The sequence below is a fragment of the Aegilops tauschii genome, chromosome 2, assembly GCF_002575655.3.
Source record: "Aegilops tauschii subsp. strangulata cultivar AL8/78 chromosome 2, Aet v6.0, whole genome shotgun sequence".
In the NCBI taxonomy this organism is placed as follows: Eukaryota; Viridiplantae; Streptophyta; class Magnoliopsida; order Poales; family Poaceae; genus Aegilops; species Aegilops tauschii.
The window spans coordinates 231,078,068-231,085,440 of record NC_053036.3 but is presented as its reverse complement, the minus strand read 5'-3'; positions in this window follow the sequence as shown (position 1 = coordinate 231,085,440).

Here is a 7,373-nt window from a genome sequence, read left to right as displayed (position 1 = left end):
GAGATTAGAATAGAAAAGGGGTCCAGTGATAAAGCATTACCCATAAGCACATGATACAAACACAATCATATCACTCAATCAATAAAGCAAGGGCATACAAACGGTCTAGAACTATTGTTAAAAGTGCTCAATTACTACTATATACATGGGGGAAATACTACTAATCATTTGGTGGTCTACTAGAAATTTTGATCGGTGGACGACTCCATGATGTCTGCTCCAGCTTCATCTTCAAAGTCATCTTCACTGGGGTCGGAGTCGGTGTCGTCGATGATGATGTAGTTCTCCGGGCAAGTGGAATCATCGTCCTCTCCTCCTGGCACGGGGTCTCCCATGAATACTCCGATCTTTTTTATCAGGTCGTCATTCTTCTCCAGTAGTGTTGCAATTTCTTCCTCATATCCATCGCGTGTAGACTTAAGTTCTTCTTCCAGCTCGGTGATCCTTGTCTTCGCCTTCTTCAAATCTATCATGTCTGCACACATCTGATTCTCCTGGCGTCGAATGTGCTGGTTTACTCCTGGATGAAAGCTGCAATGGATCTGTCCTTCTTGGTGCTGATCATCTCCCACTGCTCATCTCGGTGCCCACATATCTGGTAGATAGTGTCCTTGAGATCCTTGCTGTAGACTTCTCCAATACGTCCCATAGCAATGTGGGCTGCCATGCTCTTGCCTAGACTCCAGGTTGGTGCTTCAAAGGAAAACTCTATGGGCTCAGTGGTTGGCGCGAACATCCTTCCTGGAACTTGAACTCGAATCATCCAGCACTCCTCTTCTGGTAAAGTGGCGTTGTAGGTCCCGATGAAGCTTGGTATTCCGATGTTCAGGTACCTAGTGACTTCCTTCAAGTGGCATCCAAAGGGTGTGTCTTCATCCGGTTGTGCAAACTTGTTCCTCGAATCCGTCATCCTAAGAGTAGAAAATGGAGAGGAGTCAGAAATGAGTAGAGAAGAGTGACCTATGGCTTATCTTAGTGGTCGTGTCCTACACTCAGCGTGTGCTCTGATACCATCTTGTAGCGACCCGACCTCAAATGGTCAAGTCTCTGTGCTTCAGTATCATCCCTGGATCGGTAATGCTGACACACACCATACTCAAAGGATTTATAACAAAGTAGCAATCACACACTTATTACATCGAATATCTCAAAAGAGAACTTATTACAATAAATATGGCATAAGGCCATTTGAAACGATAACAGCGGAAGGCTTGGAAGATAAAGTGAGTCCATCAACTCCAACGACATAGCTGAGCTGCACGGCAATGACCTAACGAACCTTACTCCTCGTCTGAAAAGTCTGCAACATAATACGTTGCAGCCCGAAAATGGGTCAACACATGGAATATGCTGGCAATATAACACACTAGAGCAAGAACAGAATAATGCTATCACTACATGCATATTTGGCTGGTGGAAAGCTCTATGGTTACAGTTTTGCGAAAAGCCAATTTTTCCCTACAACAAAGGAATAAATTTTATTTTAACTATCATGGTAGTTGAAACATCATTGAGAAGGTTCCTCCAACTCAATCCCAATTAAAGTAATTATCAACCCAACATATTAGATTAGAGTGATGAGATACATATGATAATCCAAGTACAACATACTCAAGATGCCCATAACCGGGGACACGGCTAACCATGATTAGATTGTACACTCTGCAGAGGTTTGCGCACTTTTCCCCACAAGACTCGACCGCCTCCGTTGAATTTCTCGCACTACATGGTGTTTGAGAAACGGATGACCGAGACATAGTCTTTCAGAAGCATTAACTCTAACCCCGGGTAGACAGTACCAACCTACATCCCTCTACATCTGCTAGCCTACCACTAGAAGAGGTCATGCAACTTACTCCACTATGCTAGAGCCCATAATAGCTTGTGGCTGCACACGGAAGTTTCTAGCATGAAATATCTCAGTTCCCTTTGAGCTTGGGTGGCGGACCTTAGGATTATCACATGGGTACTCCGGGATATCCTAGGACAACACTGGATTCTCCAGGTGCCCGACAAGCAATCCACCCAGATGTGTATTAAAGTTGCCACCTTAAGTTGAACCATTAATTAACAATCTCACATCTGTCATGGATTCACTCACCCAACCCATGTCAATGAGCATAGCATACCAACATAAGCAATACGTAGAAGTAACTCCCAAGGGTTTGATCATAACAGGGCAATAGGTTCTATCTCATCAAGTACTTCCCAATACCCACAAGTTAATCACATCCTAATCATCCAGTGTTTGAGGATTGGAGCTAATGCATAAAAACTGGGTATGAAAAGAGTATGATCAATGTGTTACTTGCCTTGCTGACGATCCGCAAAACCTAGAGACTCGTAGTAGCACGCTTCGCACTCCGGGAATTCTATCGCAAACAAACAATAGCATACATAAGCAATCAAGCAAAGATGCACGGGTAAATCTCAAATAAGAAGATCTAACCAGAAAGTTCAGCCTAAGAACTCTGGTTTGCAAAAAGAATCAAATCAAACGAAGCAACGAAACTCAAACTGCGAAGGAAACAAGATTCGATTACTAATCTGGACTACAGTCAAATTTTACAGTACCAAAATCTTGTTCAAGTTGGTTAAACAGAAAGAGGGTTTTGACACGAAGATCTAGGCGCTTGAATCGCCTGATTCCGATAAACGAGCGAGAAGCTAAACTAAAACAAAAGTCGGATTAGAAATCGCGATTGAAAATAATCGCGAAAAACCCGAGAAAAAGAAAAACCGACGAACAGGCTAACGAACGAACATTCGCTGTCTGTGACTAAAGGACGAAAACCGTTCGTTAAAACGAACATACGGACGAACGTCCGCTAAATGAACTAAACCGAGAAACTAGCGAACCGAAGAAAAACGTACTAGGGTTTCTTTTTTAAAAAAACCCGACTGTTTTTACCTAAACCAAAAAAACCGGACGGCGAGATTTGCGAGCGGGGCGGCGGCGCGGGCGATGGTGGTGTGGCGCGGGTGGTGTGGCGGCGAGGCGGGCGGGCGGCGGCGGCTGCTGCTGCTGTTTGCGGCGGCGGGGCGGCGACTTATAAAGGGGAGGGGCGGGTGGCTTGCGGGAGGGGGCGGGAGGTGTCCCGAGCGGCGACTGCCGAGTCCTAGCCGGACTCGGGCACGGCGGAGGCGCTGGCGCGGTGCGGGCCGTCCTGGCTCGGCCGGGCCTTGGCCCAGTCGGGCGCGGAAGTTTTTTTATTTAAAAACAAATATTCCGCCAAAAATAAATCCTAGAAAAATAAATAACAATCTAAAAATGGCAAAACAAATTTTCACCGTCTAATAAAATATTTAGAACAAGATGAACATTTTCTTGGCCCTAAAATGCAATTTTGAAAACGTGCAATTTTTCCTATGCAAATAAAATAGCAATAAAATCCAAATAAAACAAATATTTGATTTTCATGTTTTCCTCCAATATTTCATTTATTTTGGAGGAGTCATATTATCCCCTCTCATATATTTTAATATGAAATATTTTCGGAGAGAAAACTAATTAAAACAAATAATCCTCGTTTCGATATTTGATAAAATTCAAATATGAAAACAGTGAAATCCCCAACTCTCTCCGAGGGTCCTTCAGTTGATTAGAATTTCGAGGATTGTGAAATGAAATGCAAATAAATTATGCTATGCATGAATGACCTATGTATAACATTCCAAATTGAAAATTTGGGATGTTACAAGATCGGGTCGGGGAAGACGAGCAAGAGGGAAGGCGAGCCGGAGACGGGCAGCGGGGAGGAGGCCCGACGACGAGCGTCGGGGGCGTGGTCGCCCCGATCCCAATCTGGATCGGGGGAGTGGGGGGAAAGAGAGCGAGTGGTGCGGGGGGAGTGCGTGGTGGTAGTGGGTTAGGGTTTCGGGGATGGGGGGATAAGGGGAGCGGGGTGGCCGGTTGGGCCTTTTGGGCTGGTGGCATGCTGGCTAGCTGGGCCATTCGACCTAGGGGAGGGGGTTTCTTCCTTTTTCTCTTTTGTTTAAGTCTTTGTTTTTATTTATTTTCTGTTTATTAGTTTTCTAATTTTATTTTCTATATATATTTGTTTTATAAAATATATTAGTAGGACCCAAATTAGTGTTTCATAATACCCCGATGCCACAAAAAGTTTGGTGACAAAATAAAACTGTTTAGTATTTTATTAATTTTAAAAGGCATGTAATTAATTGTTTTTGCTACTGCTTTATTCATTTTAGAGTCTTCAGGCATTTTATAAAAGCGTGGTTTCTTCACCATAATTACCTATGCATTATTTGGCACAACCCGAACTTTTTAGTTTTATTGTTTGAAAACTTTTATTGTTTGCTTGAATTTGAATTTGAATTCGAACCGGTTTCGAACTAACGCGAGATTAGCAACAGTAATCGAGGTGACGTGGCATCATTAGCAGAGGTTCACTGTAGCTTAAATATCCGGGCGGCTCAATTCTCCTCCACTACAAGAAATCTCGTCCCGAGATTTAAGAGGGTTAAGGTGGGGAGGTTCTGGTTACGAAATTCTAGCGAGTGTTCTCGGTCTTAGTTGCTCTTCTCGAAGATATTGATCCATTACATTGATGTCTTCATTCCACTGTTCAGGTCATCATGATGAAGTCATCATGCTTTCTTCGGAAATTTCATCGTACTTACGAAAGGACAAGGGGTAACTTCGGAAGAACGGACCTTACAAGGTTGACTATCTAGCAGATAACTCAGAGAATGTGGTAGAAAGTAACTCTCGAATAGATACTTAAGAAAATATCGAGATTAAAGTAAGAAGGTACCATGAGAAGTTTCAAACGGATGGGCAATCTTTCGATGTCGGAAACAGCATGCGAAAGGGGTCCAGAGCAATGAGATTGAGTATTGCGTCCGTTACCAGAATAGATCACTAGGACGGTGGCCCGTGAATTACATACGAGGCAAAGTAGGCAAAGTTCTCGTCCATCGGTGGTTACCGAAATGTTATCAACAATAGTAACACGGTCCTACTATCAAGGTTGTACCCCAGGGTGTTTACATAAGCAGCGAATCATTACTACTTAGACCTTATAGATCACAAGAAAGGTTAAACAAAACAATGGAAAGGAAAAGGTGATCATCAGATTAAATAGAACAATGGAAAGGAAAAAAATGTGTTTAAACACATATTTCAAGGGTATACCCTTCCCAGGGGCAAACAAAGCATGATATCCGTGACAGGATAGGAAGTAGAAACCCATTTAGGCAAGGGAGAGGAATTTCATGACGTTACCCATACAACGGTGTTTGGATAATTGATCATGAAAAAAATAGCATTGCGCTTCAAATGTTCTTATTGATGAACGGAGTACCATAGACATGCTTCGAGATAGCATTGACATGGTCACTGGGTAAGATCAGATAAAGGTTAGACTTTGTATACACAAGGGATCCATCAGGAACAACTCATAGAATAAGTCATATAATTTCCTCATGGAAGAATGTCTAACCTTGCCAAAAAAAGAACTATATCAATAGGTCCTCCGGCCAGGTGTGCTACGCATGACATCACCCTATCGGGTCAAAGACCAATGTTATAACTCTTAGGGATATGTTCCAACCTTCATATCTGACCGAGACTTAGATCTGATTGGTGTCAGGACATCTCAGACTCAGAATGTCTGAGAGAAAAAGGTGCAACGCAAATTGACGAGATGACATTGCAAGATTCTCGGGAAATGAACTATGGAAGCGTGTTCCGAAACAAGAGTTCAACATTGAACCAGGGAAAGGAAGAGAAGGTGGATGATGGACTCAGCGACAACTCATTGAGATTTTCAAAAGATGGATTTCCACACCTAGGTGAACAAGGAGATAACATTTGTCAGATCAAATGATATAATGAGGTATGCTCGAGGAAAACATACACAGTTAAACATTGGTTGAAAGGTGCATCCAAAATATGGGCTTAGGTAGCATGATCAATGTTAGAAGGGTGATTCAATAACCAATGGTCTAAGAATGAATTATCGACCATTAACTTCAAAGCAATAGGGTTGCTAGAAGTTTTGAAGTCGCACATCACAGTTCAATTGTCGATTTTCCGGTTAGAAACAACACGGGGACCAAGAAACAATGGTGATGGTGTGAAGTATCATAATACCAAGAATTATTTAAGAGGTGGAGCAATTCTCACAACATCCTTGATATAAAAGTTGATAATAATCCAAGGTGGAACATAATACAAACTAGATAGCAAGTTGCATCCATAACATGAACAAGTTTGTGAATAAAGGAAGGTCAAGATATTGTCGATGGTAACTCAAATTACCAAGGGACGAGGATGGCACTTACCATCATGAATTTGATTGACATCATGGAAAGAGTCCAACTGTTAAAGAAGATCACTACAATTTTGTTGAGGGGCTCCACGAGGAAGGAACCGAACAACGACTGCATCCAGCAAAAGGACTGATGCAGCGTGAGATTATTGGATCCACGAAAACGACAAAAACTTGAAATCAAGTTCAAGTTTGTTATTCGAGGTGAAACGATAAGACAGGGAAATTGACATAAGCTTAGCTCATTGTCGAAAGTTGTGCTCGGGGAATAAGGACCAGGTAGCATAGTTAAAAGTTTACGTGATAATGATATAGCCGATCAGGTTAGGAATGACTTGAAGGATTAATAATCGTAAGCAACGAAAATTACTTAGAGTTATTGATTCAGAGTGTGGAATCAATTCACTTATCGGTGTTCTCGAGTGACTAATAACTCAGAACCCGAGGAAAATCTGAAAACGGTGAGAAGCAATACTAGATGAAGACTCATAGGAAGCAACACAGTTCTTTGATATTCTCGAGATACCGGAGGGCAATACTCGAAGGAAGATCAAAATAGAGGTTGCGGAGATGTATAGATCAACAGAAGACAAGTATTTTAACTTGACTGTGAAATGGAATTCAAGGAGAAAATGTGGTTGGAACCACGATTGCAAAAAGGCCCGATCCCAGATATGAGATGAACTTATACCAAGGGAATAATTAATGTAAGAGAAGCTTTAATGATAAGATCTACATCGTTTCCATTGGCATGAACACAAGCTCAAGGTCGACTCCCACTTCTCCAATGTATGACCATTCATTCACTGCTCTAAATAAAAATGATTTCAGTGTCAAAACCTACATGGTGAATTACCAGAGGAGTATGACCCGTGAAACCTTTCTGGTTCACACATTAAGGAAGGCATAGATTCAACCCATCGGGGCATCTTAGAACATATACCATGAAATTTAGGATCAATTAACACATGCTCAAAGCAGAGCATGGTTGACAAAAGCATAGGATATAACTTGCCAAGGGCAGAAGACACAATTTACCAAAGGCATTATGTATCAGGGGAGAAACTCTCAAGGTTA